The sequence below is a fragment of the Bos indicus x Bos taurus genome, chromosome 3, assembly GCF_003369695.1.
Source record: "Bos indicus x Bos taurus breed Angus x Brahman F1 hybrid chromosome 3, Bos_hybrid_MaternalHap_v2.0, whole genome shotgun sequence".
Taxonomy (NCBI): Eukaryota; Metazoa; Chordata; class Mammalia; order Artiodactyla; family Bovidae; genus Bos; species Bos indicus x Bos taurus.
In genome coordinates, this window is record NC_040078.1 from 30,508,815 (window position 1) to 30,529,461 (window position 20,647).

The window sequence follows — 20,647 nt, forward strand, 5'->3', positions numbered from 1 at the left end:
GTAAGCGTCTTTTAATTTCATGGCTGCAATCACCATCTGCAGTGATTTTGGAGCTCAAAAAAATAAAGTCTGACACTGTTTCCACTGTTTCCCATCTATTTCCCATGAAGTGATGAGACCAGATGCCATGAATGGAATTCCAGTTGAGCTACTTCAAATCCAAAAGATGATGCTGTGAAAGTGCTACATTCAATATGCCAGCAAATTCGGAAAACTCAGCAGTGGCCACAAGACTGGAAAAAGTCAGTTTTCATTCCAATCCCAAAGAAAGGCAATGCCAAAGAATGCTCAAACTACCACACAATTGCACTCATCTCACATGCTAGTAAAGTAATGCTCAAAATTCTCCAAGCCAGGCTTCAGCAATATGTGAACCATGAACTTCCAGATGTTCAAGCTGGTTTTAGAAAAGGCAGAGGAACCAGAGATCATATTGCCAACAACTGCTGGATCATGGAAAAAGCAAGAGAGTTCCAGAAAAACATGTATTTCTGCTTTATTGACTATGCCAAAGCCTTTGACTGTGTGGATCACAATAAACTGTGGAAAATTCTGAAACAGATGGGAATACCAGACCACCTGACCTGCCTCTTGAGAAACCTATATGCAGGTCAGGAAGCAACAGTTAGAACTGGACATGAAACAACAGACTGGTTCCAAATAGGAAAAGGAGTACGTCAAGGCTGTATAGTGTCACCCTGCTTATTTAACTTATATGCAGAGTACATCATGCGAAATGCTGGGCTGGAAGCAGAAGCTGGAATCAAGATTGCCGGGAGAAATATCAATATCAATATATATATATATATCTTATGAGCCACAGCTATTGAGCCTGTGTTCTAGAGCCGGTAAAGCCTCTGCCTACAATGAGGGAGACTCGGGTTTGATCCCTGGGTCAGGAAGATCCCCTGGAGAAGGAAATGACAATTCACTCCAGTACTCTTGCCTGGAAAATTCCATGGGCTACAATCCATGGGGTCGCCAAGAGTCGGACATAACTGAGTGATGTCACTTTCACTTTGTCATATATATATGGCATATATTTATTGTCCTGGCCAATATTTTTCTGAAAAATTATGCAAGGTATAGCAAGCAAAATTCTAATCAACATTTTCATAGTATCTCTTACTACTTCAGTGAAGCTAATCAAGGATTTATACCAAATACAAAGTTACTTAAGGCTCTGTTTTTTGCTTTATACAAGATAACCAACTGTATTGTGATATCACTCAGTCATGTCCAACTCTTTTTGACCCCATGGGCTATAGCCCACCAAGCCCCTCTGCCCATGGGATTTCCCAGACAGGAATACTGGAGTGGGTAATCATTTCTTTCTCCAGGGGATCTTCCCAACCCATGGATCAAATCCAGGTCTCCTGTATTGCAGGCAGATTCTTTATCATCTGAGCCACCTGGGAAGCCCAGTTGCATACTCAGGTCAAGTCTTGAGGGCAAGCATGGATCTAAAAAGTGACATCTTATTGGAGTCAAAATAATAAAGAGAAGACACTGGAATTCTAGTTATTCTTGTTGAGGGAGTGAAGGCTGAATTGTGGAATTAATGGCAGCACAAATTTTTAAAGCATTTTACCAGAAAAATAAAGTAAGACTCCTATGTATCAACCTTTAAGTTGTGAACTTTCACAGATGTGAACCTGTCCAAAATGTTCACATGTCCAAAATGATGCAAATTAGCTCACGTGTCTGGCTTACACGGTCATTGCCACATGTGGACATCCCCAAGTGTTGTGCTTTTGTGTACTCTGCCGTATAGTATTGCATAGAGTACAACAGTACAGTATTGCAGTATCTTTTGGGCTTCCCAGGTGGAGCAAGTGGTAAATAACCCGCCTGCCAATGCAAGAGACATAAGGGATGCGGGTTTGATGCCCAAGTTGGGAAGATCCCCTGGAGGAGGGCATGGCAACTCACTCCAGTATTCTTGCCTAGAGAATCCCAGTGGACAGAGGAGCCTGGTGGGCCACAGTCCATAGGGTTGCAAAGAATCAGAAACAACTGAAGTGACTTAATACACATGCACAGTATCTTTATTTCAAGCCCAGGATGTTTGGAAGCAAGCATAAAAGCAGCAGGGATATAGCTGATACTACTGTACTTTTCAAGGTACTGTATTGTAAGATTTTAAAATGTTTTATTTTTTGAGTTTGTCTTTTATGTATTATTTGTGTGGAAAGTATTATAAATGCATTACAATACAGCACTATATAGTTGATTGCATTAGTTGAAGACCTAGGCTAACAAACTGGATTTACAAACTCGCTCTCAATATGCTTACAACAGTACCTGGCACAGAGGCTGTGTTGCATAAATGTTAGCTGCTATTTACCATCTGACACCACTCTGAAATATCAACCAATTTGTATTAGCCATATACATATAGGTTTATATAAAGCAATCTGTATGATACCAAGAGAAGAAACAGTCCCTGTTGTAAGAAGTTTATAGAGATACACTATGAAGGAGAAAAGAAAATTAAATTGTTTAAGAAAAAATAATTTCTTTGAGGTAATGTCCTTTGCCAGTTCAGCTTGAGTTCTGCATCAAAGGTTGAGAAAAGTTCATAGCCTGTTCTTTCCCGAACAAGCTTAAAACAGAGATTACTGATATTTAAAATAAACAGAAATAAATTATACAGTAATAATGTATTGCTTTTTGACAATTCTCATGTCATAAAACTTAACTGAATCAGAACTCCATGTATAATTTGAATATAAGAATAAAAAATTCACTTTTGGGGGTCTTCCCAGCCCAAGATTGAACTCATATCTCTTGCACTGGCAGGCGGATTCCTTACTACTGAGCCACAAGGGAAACCACAGGCTTTCTTAATCTACCTTAAAACATAACCTTTCATTCCCTCCCCTCAGCTTTGAAACTTAATTTGCTTTGCTGACCTGAGGAAAAGCTTTCTATATTAAAAAAATGTATAAGTTACATCACAAAATGTTCATGTGGCTAATACTCTCAAGATATTTCCTGAATCCTGTGACTTTTGCATTCTTAATCACAGACAACACATTAGAAGTTTGGAATGCCTGAATTTTAAAGTACAAAGACTGCATGCATTTTTGTTTGAAATCCTTAAAATTTCAGGAGAGCCACTTACAGCCTAGAAGAGTCCTTCCGTTGGATAGGCAAAGCCTATAAGTATGTAATGTTTTAAAGAGAGAGCAGAGATCTAAGTCTTCTCGAGGAGGGAGAGCAAGATACGGAACTTAATTATCAGGTCAAAGCTTTTTCCAACATAATCATGTGCCCCTGGGAAGAAAATAGGAAACGAAACATTACACTTAATTTGGATTTGGAGGTGGCCTTCCTAAGCAATTTATTAAAGTGTAAACAATAATTATGTAGAAAGAACCTGGTGAATAAACATAATTATGAGAATTATTAATTCACATTAATTAGTGGGGCAGCTAAACTGGATTACATAGAGGTTTGAGTTATATAATAGAAATACTAAAACTACTCCCTTGTTAGTCTATCTGCTTTTCTTTCATCTCCATGTTATTCTGTATACAGCTCACCTGCTACATGGAGGAAACGCTTTCCATGAAGAAACAGCATGTACAATGGCTAAGGCTCAGGGTTGGGACTATACAATAGCCATCTATTCCCTTCCTGCCTCTTATCTTCCTCATCCCCATCCCTCCCTATGACCTCAAAACTTTAGATAAATGAAATAGTCCAGCACTTAAGAGCTGGACTCTATGAATTAGCTATGAATTAGACTAAGGTTTACATCAGAGCCTTACAGTAATTATAAGTGAAAAATTACTCACTTTCTGACTAAGCATAAGAATAGCTTAATAACATACATGTAAGTTTGGGGGAATGGGACGAGATTTTCCTAGATTATTGGTGGAAGATCTTTGTTACCTTACCTCACTTAACCCACCAGATTCCATAAGTGAGCCTGGTAATCAACATAGCCTGCATTATATATTCCCATGTTATGGCTAAAGCATATTTGGGCTGTTTCATGCATATGTCTCACCTGGGCTGGTCAATGAAATGACTAGCAAACCAGAGGGGATTCATATGAAGTTGGAAGGCGCCAAGATTAATTTATCTTTTCATTGGAAACAGGAGCAAAAAACTCATTATTGGAATTTCTTCAGATCCTGGTTCCTGGTGATGTGGTTATGGCAAGCATCCCTGAGACAAAACAATGACTGAGTGGTGGAAAAACAACAAAACAGCTGCAGTGGAATGGTATACTCTGAGCTTGGTAAGAGTTAGTATACTTCTGGTTTGGGGACACTTGGTAGACCAGCTATCCTGGAGGTAGGCATCATGGAACAGAGGATATTCCACTACAAGATATTCCAGTTCCTTTTTTGCTACTAGATTAGAAGTGGTAAACAGTAAGAGGCATTATGTATATGGAGCCTTAAAGGGGGCTCTCCAAAAGCAAGATAAAATTAAAATCCTCAGTCTGAGACCATGAGTTTGAGACACTAGGGAGAAAATAACTCATCTTTAAGCAGTTGGTTTGGACTACAGGGCTGAAGGCTGTCCACTGCAAAGAATGAAGCAGACCATTTCAGTTACTGTGGCCATGGTGACCAAAATGGAACCATGGACCTGGGATAGGAGAAAACTGTGGGTGAAGTTATAAGGCAATCCACAGGGTCTCTTAAACTTGAATCCTGATCTGCCAAAGATCATAATGGAAGGAGATTCTCCTCATAGGGAGGGGACTGTCAAACCTTTGTCACGAAAACTTTTGTTCTAAGATTTTCCTTGAAGATCTTTCTTAAATCATCACTGACACCATGGGGAGGACCTTGGGGCATGGAAGGAGCACTCCCCCTTTTGTCTGCTTCTTAAATACTTCAGTAGAGACCAGGCTGGAGCAGACTAGCCTGCTACAATATTTGTTTGCCCTATTCCCCATCTGCCTACCCATTACTCACTTTCTAACCGCACCCCCCCACCCCCCCCATAATTTTGTTTTCCACTTATTATTAAAAAGTCTGGAATTTAAAGAGTTCTATTTTCTTTGAATTACTGAATAACGTTATGCAGAAATCTCAGGTAAACTTGTACTGTTAGTGCTATATGGGTAAATGTTTCATTTGAAAAACATGAACTCGGATGTCTAGATGGGTATGAACTCTTTCTCCATGCTGCTCACTGTTCTTCACTATCTTGGTGGTGGCGGTGGTGGTTTAGCTACTTCATTTGTGTCCAACTCTTGAGACCCCATGGACTGTAGCCTGCCAGGCTCCTCTGTCCATGGGATTTCCCAGGCAAGAATACTGGAGTGGGTTGCCATTTCCCTCGCCAGGGAATCTTCCCAACCTAAGGATGGAAACCGGGTCCCCTGCATTGCAGGCAGTCTTCACCAAATGAGTTACCCAGGAAAGTCTTTACTATCTTACAGTGAGCTGATTACCTTTTCTTAGTTCTTGAGGGCTTTTTGATTTGAATCCTTGATTTAGATGAAACATGACTGAAGTTCAAGGGTAAGTACAGTGATGTTTCAATAAGCAGACTAACAAAACATAAATATTTACCTTCATTTTGGGGTCTCCAGGAAATCCTCTTTGCCTGATTAATATTAGGAAACTCTGTGGCAGAGGCCATTTCCCCAGCATCAGTGAGGGGGATCCTCAACATTTCTTAACTCCTCTAAGTCCAAACCCTTAGAAGGTAAATTGAGAAGTGCCACCTTACCTGTTCCATGTTCCAAATTGTCCTCTGTGAGAATTCTCTTCTTCTTTGAGCAACTGATGATGAAAACATTTACCTTATTTAGGAAAACCTTTATACCCTATCCAAAGGAGTATGGCCTTATTCTACAACCTCAAAAAATAGGCCTGTCAGGGTAAAATATGATAGGCATGACATCTGAACTCCTGGGTGGGGAGAGGCTTCACTTTATTAATACACAGCTCAGAAGTAGTATTGGTAGTCCCCGACTTCACCTGTCACAGGTGAAGTGAATCTCTGGGCAGCTAAATTGGGGGTGGAGATGTTAGGACATCTTTTTGAACAGCTAAATTTTAAGATCACCTATATTCCCGAAAGTTCTGGGTGTCCTGGCACCTACATTCCATGCTGCGAGATCCTTCAGTGAGAGTACTTGGACTCTTCTTATGGCCTTCATCCAACAGCAGCAGCAGGCAGTTGGAACTCCTGAACATCTGTACCTCAGACCTAGTGTGACATACAGCTTCACAGGTGTCACAGGTGCTGTCTGGTGCAGGGCACTGTGGAAGATTCAGGGTTCTCAGAGGTCACCACAGATTGATTTCTGTGCTTTATTCAAGCCTCATCTTGTACACCAGTGCAGCAGTATCAAGGTTCAGTTAGAACAACCAGGCCTGGCTCCCCAGCCAAGTGGATACATAAAGCTGATCATTATGACCTTAGAGGCTTCCCTCTCCTGCACGCAACCCTCTCCTGACTCACACTAGGTCTGAGGTACAGATGTTCAGGAGTTCCAACTGCCTGCTGCTGCTGTTGGATGAAGGCCATAAGAAGAGTCCAAGTACTCTCACTGAAGGATCTCACAGCATGGAATGTAGGTGCCAGGATACCCAGAACTTTCTGGAATATAGGTGACCTTAAAATTTAGCTGTTCAAAAAGATGTCCTAACATCTCCACCCCCAATTTAGCTGCCCAGAGATTCACAACTATTCCAGATTCAGATAAGCAGGGGTTGGTTCTCTTGGAACTTTCTAGCTTCAAAGGCAGCTTTTATGGCCAATAGATTTTTGGCAATGATTGTTTAGCTGAGGTAGAAGCAACTTAGAACATGGTCTTCCTAAGATGACCTTCAAAGTCTATTGATTAGTCTCCTATGGTATTAATAAGTCGCAAATGACCATTTCTACTCATGTATTTATAGCCTAGGCTAAGTCGCTTCAGTCATGTCTGACTCTTTGCAACCCTATGAACCTTAACCCGCTAGGCTCCTAGGTCCATGGGATTCTCCAGGCAAGAATATTGGAGTGGGTTGCTGTGCCCTCCTCCAGGGGACTTCCCAACCCAGGGATTGAAACTGCATCTATTTCTCTCCTGCATTGGCAGGCGGGTATACTGAGAACCAAATAATGACTATTTTCTGTTAACTCCAATGTTAATTGTGTGACTTTGGGTTACTTAACCTCTCTGTATCTGTTACCTCTGTAACTGTGAAAGTGAAAGTGTTAGTCACTCAGTCGTGTCCAACTCTTTGCGAATCCATGGACTATAGCCTGCTAGGCTCCTCTGTCCATGGGATTTTCCAGGCAAGAATATTGGCATGGATTGCCATTTCCTTCTCCAGGGCATCTTTCCAACCCCAGGATCGAACCTGGGTTTCCTGCATTGCAGGCAGTCTTTACTATCTGAGCCACCGGGTCTGTAAAATGGGGATTATAATAGTACCCAGTCCATAGCATTTTTATGAAGAGTAAATGAGTTAATATGAGTAAAGTGCTTAGATCAATCAATGCCTGGCATATAACAAATATCCCCTAAATCTTAGCTATCATCAATTTATTGGTATTATTATTCCCCCACTCTCAGCCCACCTGCCTAGAAGAGGGAAGGGAGGGAGGGAGTGAGGATAGAAGAAGGGACAGAAGGAGAGAGGAAAAAAGAAGGAAGGAGCAAGCTCAGGGTCAGCCAGGGTCAAGAAAGTAGACAGGTCTGGTAAATATGTAGGACCATGCCTAAAACAAATGCTTGCTAGGAAAGATCATAATCAGTGATGTAGATTATGAAGTGCATCAGCCCAAACCAGCCTGTGCTGGCAGAGGCAAGAAGGAGGAGACAAGTCACATCAGACCACTGAATGGAATGACGATATGGGAAAAGGACTTCGGAAAAAAGAGCCTCACCCAATTTGGCTGAAATCAAATTGAATTAAGAGGATAAACAGGTCAAAAAGGAATATTCTTATTCCCTATTTGGATAGTTCTGTAAATTTCTCTTCCCATATTCCCAATCGAAATACTATAAATTTTAAATGGGGAAACATTTTTAATCTATTAAGTATTCTTGTGTTTTAAAAGAATGCTTTCCTGTTATTTCCTATCTCACAGAAATGATGGAGTAACTGAGGGAATGGAAGTGAAGTATGCAGCTGAACTCAGAAAAAACACAGTAATTTTATTCTCCTTTTCCAGATAAAAAAATTGAGTAGCTTTTCAGTCTGAATAGTAACTAGTTGTTTTGAACCTTCAAAATTTGCGTTTTCTCATTCTCTTACTAATTTGTGAAGTTATAACTCTTACCTTGAAATCTTCAGAGATTTTGCTCACTTATTAACAAGCTTGCAAACAGTCCATCAACCTTTAAAATAGAAAAGTCTATCTGGAAAATTTTGTGATAAAGCCAAAAGCCACTAGAGAGCACCATACCTTCTCTGATTTTGCAAGACCCTGTGATGAAATGCTTTTAACTTAAAAATTCCTTGGTACAATAACCTTCAGCCTAGATATCTGGTTCTTCTGATCATGCCATTTATTAGATGGGTGGCCTCAGAAAAGTCTTTTAGCTTCCCTGGGTCTTAATTTCCTTTTCTGTAAAATTAGGGAGTTATGCTAAATGATTTTCAACCTCCTCTCAGCTCTAAATTTCTGATTTTACACTTACTAGTTTACCTCTTCAATGTCTCATGGATTAATCAGGAAGAAAACCTGGCAGAAAAGCAAGAATTTTACCTGTACCATTTCATCACTTTTGCCAGCTCACCCACCCCAGTTTTTACTTTTTCAGCTAAGAATCTTGGAATCGCTTTTTTTTTAATTGGAGGATAATTGCTTTACACTGTTGTTGGTTTCTGCTGTACACCAATGTGAGTCAGCTATAAGTATACATCTCTCTCTCTCCCTCTAGAACCTCCCTCCCTCTCCCCTCATCCTGCACCTCTAGGTCATCACAGAGCACCAAGCTGAGCCTGCTGTGTTATATAGCAGCTTCCCACTATCTGTTTTACACATGGTAGTGTATATATGTCAATGGAGTTGCTTTTTATCTTTGCCTTTTATAAACTTTGTGGAAAAATTATAATATTAATTCATAAACATTTATAGGGCACTTATCAAGTTCCACCAATCACTTTTGCAAATACTATCTTACCTGACTGTCACAACAATTCAGATTGATGGATACTATCTTCAAATTACCTGGTTAAAAAAAACAGGCCCAGAATAGGTCAGTGAATTAATTGCCCAAAGTAACAGGGATAAGTTTTGGGAACAAGTCTTTTGATTCCAAAGCCTGTATTCTTTTCACATTAGAAAGCCTACTAGGGGCAGATCCAGATTTTATGGGGCTTGTGGTATATATATTTTTGGTGGACATCTTCAAGAAAAGGAATACAAAAGTACAATACATCACCAAGTATGATCCTGTGACTACACTGTTAGGACCAAGTGAGGGAACTTTAGGGTTAATCTTTAGCATTCAATTTCACAGTTTCCCCTAGTTATACATTTATTTAGTTCTTACTATATGCCAGACACTAAAGTAAATATTAATTTTATTATTATAACAACCTTATGAGGAAGGTACTGTCCTTGTTTTACAAAGCAGAGAATGAATGAGGCTCAGAGCAGCGGCGGGGGCGTGGGAGCGGGGGTGATTTACCTAAGGACAAAGACGTGGTAAGTGCCAAGTATTCAAGCTCGAATTCAGATCTGATCCTGGGTCCATATTGTGAATCTACTATACTATGCTCCTCCTACATTCCACCGTTCAGGTCCTGACAGTTCATATCTGAACCAGTCCTAGTTTGTCTTCCTAACTCGCTTCCATCTACCCTGAATGCTGCTTATACCCGTCACAGTCCTGAAGTGCTGCTGAAGTCCTGACCAACTGAAGGACCTGAAGAGCCTTCCTTCTCTGTATTTATCAAAGGTAAAAAGCAATTATTGCTCATAAGTAGCACTTGGCTGTAGATTCCATGCTGTTTTCTAACATGTTGAACTGTTACTGAAAACTTTTTCTAGCATGAAACAGAGGCGGAGTGGGTGAGAGGGAGAAAGTATTTGGAAACTTTCAGAATCGTATCCCTCAGGGCCCATTCCATTACAATCTAGATTCTTCATTTGCAAAACAAAAGGCTGAACCACTCGGGATTGTAAAGAGAATTAAGTAAGGAGGGGTGAGGGGAGGAGAGGAACGCAGGCTTCCTGTGCTGGTCAACATTGGTTTATCTCCATCTGACTCGACCTCCCCCCAAAATCTTTAAGTTAGGCGCCTTGATCCATACATTTTCGGTACTTCTCAAAAGTCTCGGACATCAGAGGCACTCCATGTTTATTCAGTTTGATCACTTCAACATCATAGGGTCCTGAGGATAGTTCAGGTGAACTGCTAAGTATATAATCGGCCCTTCAGAACCTTTAATTATAATTATATTTTGTTCCAAACCCTCAGCGTCCATAAAAATTTGGCCTCTCTGCAGTCTCATTTCTTCATATTTCCGACACACAGATCCTCTCGTGGGGCCAGTGTCACCACCGTCAGACCAGCTCTTTTCTCCCGTCTTCTGTGTTCATACTCACCATTCATCAAATGTAAAAAAGTTCCATAAATTCTCTCATCAAAATCACCAAAAGCCCTTATGAGGTCGCCTGTATTACTGTTTTCATTTCAGAGAGCAGGAAGCAGGCCCTGAGGATTTGAGTGACTTCCCCGAGGTCACTGATCTCAAGAAGCGAGGCCGCAGCCCGCGCTCTAAACTGCCGGCTTTCGGCCTCTTCCCCGGTCCGAGATGCACCCGCGTCCATTCAAACCCCGCCCAATCCCTCACTTCCAGTCAGTTCCCAGCTTCTCCGCGCACCATCGCCCCCCACACCTGAGTCAGGCCCCAGGCTGCACGCCCAATCCATCCTTGGCAGTTTTCCCCTTTTCTCCACCAGAGACTAAGGGTGAGATCGACGCTGGTGTCCCAGAGGCGAGTAGATTACCCCGAGGTCCTCCGACGGCGGGCCGAAGGGGAGACTCCGCAGAGGAGCGCGGCTACAAGGTCCCTGCCGCATAGCGGGGGCGCCGCGCGCGGGTCTTGCCGGGCCGCGGGTCACGTGGCGGGGAGGGGGGCGCCAGCGCGCGCGAGCGAGAGAAAGCGACTCTGCGGGCGCGCGCCTGAGAGCTGTGGAGGCGCGAGTCGCGGTTCGGGTGTAAGTGTAGGGGGGAGGGGGCGGTGGCCGTGAGGGCCAACTCCACCCCCTGTGCGCATGCTCCGGCCCCGGGTTATAAGGCAGCCTCGCGGGCCGGGCCCGACAAAGTGCTGGCGAGCTGCTACGTGACTAGCCGGGCGCGTGGGTGCCCGGACGAGCGAACTAGGCAGCCGGCAAAGGACGCGACCTGGACCGTGGGCCCAGCGAAAACTCCAGCCGCGCCGCCGCGTCACGCTCACGCTAGGCGCCGCGAGCCGCGTATAACGGTTAGTTGTTAACGGCCAGTTGCGTGCTTGGCGGGGACCCTGCGGTGTCCTTGCTTCCTCCGCGTGTTTGGAGGGAGGCGTGGGGGAGTGGAGGGCTTGGTCTCCGAGGGGAGGGGGGACGGCCGGGCGGGGGCTTAGGACCGCCGCAGCCACGTGGCCTCGGAGCGCAGCGTTGCTGAAGGAGACCTTGAAGCGCTGGGGACAGCGCCTCTCAGCAGAGCTGCGGCCCCGTTGTCAGGTGCGGGCCACCGGCCTGGCCGGGGAGTTGGGTAGTGGTGCCGGTGACCTTGGGAAAGTCGCTTCCCCTCTAGTCTTAAGTAGGCTCTTCAAGAGATGCTTGATCTGGGAAAGGGACGACGTGAGGTTGACTCACGTGGTGCCTTCAAGCTGCTGGCAGTGTTCTCCGAGGGTAGGGATTCAGGGCGGGAGTTATTTTGGACTCGTGGCACGCCCGCCCCAACCTCCTCGGCCAGCCAATCCTTGTCCCACCTGGTGACTTGCGGCAGTGGCTCGGGGGAACTGCAGTCCCCGTAGCCAAGACGTGACTGCAGGGTTTGAGTGGACTTTGCCGAGGGAACATTGCAACTGGCAGACTCCCGGAGTCGTGCTGACGGGAACTCTTTGTCATTCAACCTGTGGCTGCGGAACGTCCGCCGCAGCGCCCTCACTCTGGGACTTTAAGGCGGCCCTGAGGAGAGGAGTCTGAAGCATAGCATTACACTCGGTATGATGCTCGCTTTTTGTTCCAGATACATACTTTCTCCCCACGTGCGTTTTAACATTTCATTTCTTTGTCACGACTCAAATGCGACAGGCAGTTGCCAAAATTAGTTTGTAATTAATCTTAACCCCCCAAAAAAGTACTACTTGAGTCAGATTCCTAGTGTGCTATACTTGGCATCTGCTCTGTCATAACTAGTTTTGAAACTTGTTTTTCCAAAAATTATTCTGGTTTTGAAATAAAATGTGGACACCTCAGTGCCCTGATAAAACAAATGTGGATATAGTTACTAGGGGAATATGATACGGTGAACTCTGAATTGTGAGTTTTTTAGAGTGTAAGTAGGAATTAGCCATTAATAAGCAATTTTGATGGCTGCTACCGGCCCAGTGAGGTGATGCAGAGAATATGTATTTTAGTGTAGTTTTTTAGTTAGGCACTAAAAATACCCATAAGACCAAGTTTTATGCCTTAGGGTACAATTTTGCCTTCAGGTTGCCATAGAGAAAATAAATAGTTTAAGACATTTAGCCCTTAAAACAGGTATTGGGTATTATTTAAACACAAGTTGAACTTTAGTAATTAATTCAGGGATTGGATGCTGTTCTTTCATTGGACTGCATTGACCCTTGTTAAAAATGCAAGTTAATGGTCTGGGGATATTTTTATAGCTGAATAGGTTTAAAGGTTTAGTTGTAAGCTTAACATAATAGGCTATAACATACCTAAACAGATTAAAAAGGAAAAAGATTCATGCTACCATAGGATGAACCAACTGATCAGTGTTTAAATAGTTTATGTATCTTTTGGCCTTTTAAATGTTAATTCATATAACTCCGGAAAAGATCTTACTGACCAGGTGGTCAGTTTTCCTTATTTTATAGATTAGGAAACTGTTAGAGGTTAAGTGACTTCTAATCTTAGTTCTGAAAACTTTAATGGTTAGGTGAGAATTATGTAACTTTTGACTCCCATTTAATGAGTTCAGCACTCCTGAACTTTCTCTAAAAATTATAAATATAGGTATGAAATATCTGTGTGTGTGAGAGAATCACTCATTCATGTCTGACTCTTTGCAATCCCATGGACTGTAGTCCACCAGGCTTATCTGTGGAATTCTCCAGGCCCATTTTCTTCTCCAGAGGACCTTCTCGACCCAGGGATTGAACCCCAGTCTTCTGCATTTCAGGCAGATTCTTTACCATCTGAGCTACCAGGGAAGCCCTAGATATGAATTATCTTATGCCAAAAAAGTTATTTTGAATAATTAGTAACTTCCCAACTTATACCTTCATTCTAACTGTGTTTTCCATCCACTTCATAATATGCCTTCCTATGAAGGATTTAGGTCCCTGCAAATGTCTACATGGCATTTTGTTAGAGAAGAGGATTAGGAAGATGGGACCTGATTTGTTGGCTACCAGCCACTAGGATTCAGAGACACCTAGGATTCAGCAAGAACAAGTTCTAGCCCTGGAACTTCCCTGGTGGTCCAGTGGTTAAGACTCCATGTTCCCAATGCAGGGGGCCCAGGTTCAATCCCTGGTCAGGGAACTAGATCCCACATTCTGCAACTATGAGTTATCATGCCACAACTAAGACCTGGTGCAGCCAAATAAATAAATAAAAAAAAAAAAAAAAAAAAAAAGACTCTGTACTCCCAATACAGGAGGCCCAGGTTTGATCCCTGTTTGGGAAATAAGTTCTAGCCCTATCATTCCTGGAGTTTATAGTCTAACTGGAAAGCATAATATATATTGATATAAATACCAGAACATATGCTCTTTATAAACAACTATTGAGTACGTAATAGAGGAAGTAGAGGTTCCTAGAGGTTCCTATGGGAACAAATACTGTATTATGTAGGTGTGAGATAACTCCCAGCTTAGTATAGAAGCAAAGGTACGCCTCTCCAAGGAAATGCGATTTAACTTGAGACTTGAAGGATGAATAGGAGTTAGCTAAAGCCAGAGAGTAATAGTGAAAAGAGCATTCCAGATCTGAGTACTGAAGCTGCAGTCAGAATACAGGGTACATTAGAAAAACTTAAAAGAGTTTTGCTAAAGCATAAAAATAGAGCACAGAGAACACGGAAAGATGGGAGTTGGAGAGATGGGCAATATCAGATAATGAAAGGCCTTAGTCATTTTAAGTAAAGAAGGGACTAAGTAAAAAGATTTAAGGAAGTGCTCTTGAAGCTAAATGAATCAAGTTTAATGGTTATAAATGGGGTTGGGAAGGGCACAATCAGACTGAATTTTAGAAATACCACTCTGATTACAAAGTAGAGAATAGGTTGGAGGCTTTTGGAATTTTGTGAGATCACAGTGATGGACAAGATGGACAGTATGGGGAAAATGGAAGAGAGAGGGAAACAGACAGGATTCAATGATAGACCATATGTGGGAGACAGGGAAAGCCAGAGAAGTTAAAAATATTTCCCAGGTTTCTAGCTTGAGCAAATATGAGGTTTTTGTTTTTTTTTTTTCTCCATCTACCCAATGTGGACACTAAGAGGTTATGTGACTAGCCCAGGGCTGTTCAGCTGGTAAAGATTGGAAATGTCTTTTTGCAGTTAGTGATTTTTTCCCCTTCTATACAATTTATTATGGCAACTTTCAATACCCAATTGAAGTTTCAAACAGCCAATAATGTTTCATCTGTACTCCTACTTACTTCTCTCTGCCCCCTATTAGATTATTGTGAAGCAAAACAGATAGAGGTATTTCACCTGTAAATATTTTAGTATATCCCTAGAAGATATAACTCTTGGGCTTCCCTGGTGGCTCCATGATAAAGACTTTGCCTGCCAATGCAGGAGACACAGGTTTGATTCCTGAACTCCGGAGGATCCCACATGCTGCAGAGCAATTAAGTCCTTGTACCACAACTATTGAGCCTGTGCTCCAGAGTCTGGGAGCCGCAATTACTGAAGCAGTTAGGCTCTAGACCAGGTGCTCTGAACAGGAGAAGCCACCACGATGAGAAGCCCGAGCACCACAACTAGACAGTGGCCTCTGCTTGCCACGACTAGAGAAAACCGTGAAGCACTGAAGGCTCAGCACAACAAAAAATAAATTAAAAAACTTTTAAAGTAACTCTTCCTTAAAAAAAACCAAGATGACGCTTTAAAGAAACAACCATAACCATTGTTCTGCCTTTAAATATTAACATCACCAAATAACCAAGCAGTATTCACATTTTCCTAAACTGTTTCAAAATAATTGATCAGTTTGATTTGAGATCCAAATAAGACCACACATTACTTTTGGTTGGTATGTCTTCCCTTTTTTCTTATTTTCCTCTTAAGTTATTTGTTGAAGGTACCAGGTTATTTTTATGCAGTTTCCCTCATTCTGGATTGTGTTGAATGTGTCCCACTGGTATAGATTTAACATGTCCTAGTTTAACATGTTCTATTGTATTTTCTGTAAACTGGTAGCTAGATTGAGGTTTGATTTCTGAGAGGAGGTATGGTGTGGTGGAAAAGGCAAATATAATTCATAGGTGATGGTGTGTATTTCTATTGGGGGGAATATGATGTTTGTCCCTCATACTGCTATCTTGATGGCCTAATTCTGTTATTTCATTGGTGGTTTGCAAATGGCAGTTTAATTCTAACATTCCTTCTTAATTAAAAGAAATATATTTATTTATTTATTTGGCTGTGTTGAGTCTTAGTTGCGGCACTTGGGCTCTCTAGTTGTGGCATGCAGGCTCAGTTGCTCTGAGGCATGTAGGATCTTTATTCTCTGACCAGGGATCAAGTCCATGTCCCCTGCATTGCAAAGTAGATTCTAACCACTGGACCACAGGGAAGTCCCTCTGTCTTAATTGAGTAGCTAGAATACCTCTACAAAAAAGAGTTAGTTTGAATAGGAAGGGCAAGTTAAAAATTTATGTGCTTAATATAATATCATGAGTGAGAGTGAAGTCGCTCAGTCATGTCTGACTTTTTGTGACCCCATAGACTGTAGCCTACCAGGCTGCTCCATCCATGGGATTTTCCAGGCAAGAGTACTGGAGTGGGGTGCCATTGCCTTCTCCAGGGGATCTTCCTGACCCAGGACTTGAACCCAGGTCTCCTGCATTGGCAGGGAGATTCTTTACCGACTGAGCTACGAGGGAAGCACAATATCATATCATATCATATATGATTGCAATACTGTCTTTTTGGAGAAATGTATTTAAAGGTACCAAGGTATATTTTCTTTGAAAGCCAGTACATATTTTATTAGAATGTTTTTTAGCGTTTGTCCTTAATGTTTCAAATGGCTTTTAGTATTTGGAACATTTAGAATTTCTTAAATTGGCAGGGATTCTTTTGGTCTTTGTTCTTTCTTGCAGAGCTTATCTGTTACAATAGGTTTGAAGGAATTTCTGGTAGAATCACTTACTACCAAATCTAAACCAAATCTAAACCAGATTACAGGTTTTAAATTCCTTGAGGACAGGGATTGATTACTCCAGGTAGCCAGGCTTAAAATCTGAGTCATTTTAATACTTCTCTAGTGGGCTCCTTCCCTACCAAATGCATTTAAGTGTCAACCCCTTCTTCCTTTGGTTATCTCTTATGTCCACTTTTTCTCATCCCACCCCACCCCTAGTTTAGGCTGTTGTCATTATTAGATTAGTACCATGACCTTTTAGGAGAAGGCAGCAGTACCCCACTCTAGTACTCCTGCCTGGAAAATCCCATGGATGGAGGAGCCTGGAAGGCTGCAGTCCATGGGGTCGCTGAGGGTCGCACACGACTGAGCAACTTCACTTTTACTTTTCACTTTCATGCACTGGAGAAGGAAATGGCAACCCACTCCAGTGTTCTTGCCTGGAGAATCCCAGGGACAGGGGAGCCTGGTGGGCTGCCGTCTATGGGGTCACACAGAGTCTGACACGACTGAAGTGACTTAGCAGCAGCATGACCTTTTAAGTTGTATGTTATTCATCTTTTAATTTTCCCCGACAAATATTTCTTTTTTCCTCTGTAATTTCTTCTCCTCCTCCTCCTCCTTCTCCCTCTTCTTATGCCTCTTCCCCTTCTGCTTCCCCTCTTTCTTTTTGGTTGTAGGATCCATTTCATAATGGATTTATGGCAGAAAGACTAGAATAGGTGACTTGTGAGCTGTGGTGTCTTGCAGAGAAGTGATTAAAAGAGCAGTTACAATCCTATTGAAATAGTGATTTCTCTTCTAGGGGTACATTATGCACAATAACTACATGAGTTCACAGCCACAACAGTGTTATTGGTTGCATGGGCTGAGTCACTGAAGAGTGCTACTCACCATTTATGCAGAAACAGTGAGATCTAGCCCCTCTGGTTGTCCAAACTACCCTATTGCTGATTACAACTACTCATAACATTGAATCTGATTTGATTACAGTGATTTAGCCTTCATATAAAGGAGAAATTCCTCAAAATATACAGGCAGTGTAAGCTTCATATTTGATCATTCACTGAAAAATATTTCTTCCCTCTGATTTTGCTCTTCTTATATAAATCTTCTGAAGATTATTGAATGAATGAAGACCTGATGACACTGTTTTAGTGTGTTGTTTTGGATAATAACAGAGCTTTTGTAAATTGCCTTATTGAGCTTTTGAGAACCAAAGCTTTTTACTTTATTAACTTTCTCTTCTATTCCCCAATCAGAGGTTTTAACCTGAGATATGCAGGTTGATACTCCATGTTGGAAGGAATTCAAGGAGGCTATGAACTTGGTTGGGGAAAAACTTCATTGACCTCTGTGTAAAATTTAGAATTTAATCTGTGGCACCAAAAAAGCTAAGAGCTCCTGCTCCTAACTCCTGTACTTCTGATGTGAGAATGAAGTTAGCCAGAACCTGTGATGCAACACAGCACACAACTCATGATGTCAGTTAAGTAAATAAATTTTTTGGCCATCGACTTCTGTGTACTAAATCATAAATCCTGACCTAGGGATCAAAGGGGGACTGTAGCTATGAAATTAAAAGACGCTTGCTTCTTGGAAGAAAAGCTCTGACCAACCTAGACAGTGTATCAAAAAGCAGAGACATCACTTTGCCCACAGAGGTCCATATGGTTTTTTCCAGTAGTCATGTACAGATGTAAGAGTCAGACCATAAAGAAGGCTGAGTGCCAAAGAATTGATGCTTTTGAATTGTTGTGCTGGTGAAGACTCTTGAGAGTCCCTTGGCCCGCAAGGAGATCAAGCTAGTCAATCTGAAAGAAATCAGTCCTGAATATTCATTGGAATATGAATTCCAATTGGAGCTGAAGCTCCAATACTTTGGCACCTGATGTGAAGAGCCAACACATGGAAAAGACCCTGATGCTGGGAAAGATTGAGGGCAAGAAGAGAAGGGGATGACAAAGGATGAGATGACTGGATGGCAACACTGACTCAATGGACATGAGATTGATCACATTCCTGGAGATCAAGGAGGATAGGGAAGGCTGGCATGCTGCAGTCCATGGGGTTGCAAAGAGTCGGACATGACTTAAACAACTCGACTAAACATTAACAAATATGCTAAGGGAGAATAAAATGAGTGTCACAAATTGAGACAGAATAATTTTCCCTTGTATTCAGGAAGCATATTTTTAAAATTACTGTCTCCATCTCCTAGATGTATATCTACTTGATGTAGCAAAGGGCAGAGAAATGGCTTAACAATTACCTGTTTCTGGGAAAATAAAACATTCACTTGAAAATTACGTATTTCTAATAAAGGAACTGATTATTATCTTAGAACATAAAATTATATTGTCAGCAATTAAAAAGGGTATTTAAGTTTAATTATAGTATATTTTGAGGTGATAATGCTGACTTTTTTGATACATCTTTAGTGTCTAGTCTTAAAAAGCTTTGTAAACAAACATTTGAGAATGGTGGATAATGCTTTAATGCCAAAGAGTACTCAGTTTCAATACTCTTATGTAGTTTGACTGTACTAATAAGACAAGTAAGAAAATTGAACTTGGTTCTTTGAGATAATGAGGGTCAAATGTAGCACAGTAATGAAGTTCAGACTCAATTCAAAGGATATTTACTAAACAAATATGTATACAAGAACTCACTAAAAGATGAAGAAATACATATTTTAAAATATGGCTTGAAACTTTTAGGATGAAAATAAAGCTATGAAATGAAATGTCCACATATTACTTTGTTGCTTCTGGGTTTCAAAAAAAAATTTTTAATATGAAACTAAGTATAGTGTTAATTACCACTGTGAGAAGTTCAACTCAGCCTTTTGCAAGAAAAGGAAAAGCTTTCTTTGTTGTTTATCTGTTAATAATTTGTAATTTTCCCCATTAAGCTTCAGAATACTGGTAGTGAAGTAGAGTCTAACAGAAATACCATTAACTGTATTCAAATATTCATTTATATTCAAAGTGTAACATAAATGACACTGTTTTGACAGTATGTCTAATTATAATTTTAATTCAGTCCACTATGTTTCTTCTTTAGATTTTGGAACAAGGTAGGTCATATAATAATAAACTGAAATGGCCCACTTAGATATTGATTTGTTGAATATATATTTGTAGTGCTATAGAAAACAACATATAAAGGTATTCCAAAATATAGCCTGAAATTCTGCCAAGCAAAACCTACCTTTGGAGGACACAGCCTCCAACTTTCTTAATCTGCTGGAATCAAGTGAAAATGAAGCATTAAAGAAGACAAAATCTGGAGAAGGAAATGGCAACCCACTCCAGTATTCTTGCCTGGAAAAGTCCATGGACAGAGGAGCCTGGCAGGCTGCAGTCCATGGGGTTACATGACTGAGCATGTGTGCATGAGGGTGGAGGGTCACAGGTTGGTAGCAATAAACTGGTAGAACTAAAAAAAAAAAAAAAAGACAAAATCTGCTGTAGTAATCACTCAGAAAGTGAGACTGATCAGGTAAGCTCTATGTGCTGAAACAAAAAACCTTTCTGCCTGTGTTTCTTAACACAGAAAGCATAACATCACTGGAGGGTTCTTTGTTTCATATTTTCCCTGCACCCTCAAAAACTGGGAAAGTCACGTTCTTTGAATCCTAACATCATTTGGTCCTGGAGGAGGGATTAGTTGATGTTTTTTGTTTTGTTTTGTTTTTGTTTGTTTTGCTTTGCACCCAGCTTAGTTCTCTGACTAGGAACCAAACCGTGTCCCCTGGCACTGAAAGCATGGAATCCTAACCACTGGACTGCCAGGGAGTTCCTTAGCTTTTTTATAAGTTGAAACAATAGCTTCTGTCTTTAATTCAAGATCTAGAAGCACACACCTAAGCTAGTGAGGGAAATAGTTACTTACAAAGAAAGAAACAAATGTGGGAATTATTCTGTTAGTTTTTTTCAGCATGCTGTGGCAACCCACTCCAGTATTCTTGCCTGGAGAATCCCAGGGACAGAGGAGCCTGGTGGGCTGCTGTCTGTGGGGTCGCACAGAGTCGGACACGACTGATGTGACTTAGCATCAGCAGCAGCAGCCAAGAAGCATTGAGTTAAGTTGTCATAGAGGCCATTAATTTCACGTGGCAAGGT

At 41.5% G+C, this 20,647-nt stretch overlaps 1 protein-coding gene and 2 long non-coding RNA genes across 3 annotated transcripts in view; 1 reads left to right on the plus strand and 2 right to left on the minus strand.

Moving 5' to 3' along the window:
- LOC113889452 overlaps nucleotides 1–20,647 on the minus strand; it is a 174,655-nt gene that overhangs the window by 52,927 nt on the left and 101,081 nt on the right. The window lies entirely within an intron of this gene.
- On the minus strand, nucleotides 2,134–8,795 carry LOC113889453. The gene is made up of 4 exons (XR_003510266.1): nucleotides 8,254–8,795; nucleotides 5,704–5,756; nucleotides 4,019–4,179; nucleotides 2,134–3,279 (listed from the first exon to the last, which is right to left on the minus strand). It is a non-coding gene; the product is annotated as an uncharacterized LOC113889453 (long non-coding RNA).
- Nucleotides 11,183–20,647, plus strand: part of SLC16A1 (solute carrier family 16 member 1) — a 29,549-nt gene continuing 20,084 nt past the window's right edge. Inside the window, exon 1 of the mRNA XM_027536133.1 lies at nucleotides 11,183–11,411. The gene's annotated coding sequence lies outside the window, so the exon portion shown is untranslated. The remainder of the gene's footprint in view (nucleotides 11,412–20,647) is intronic.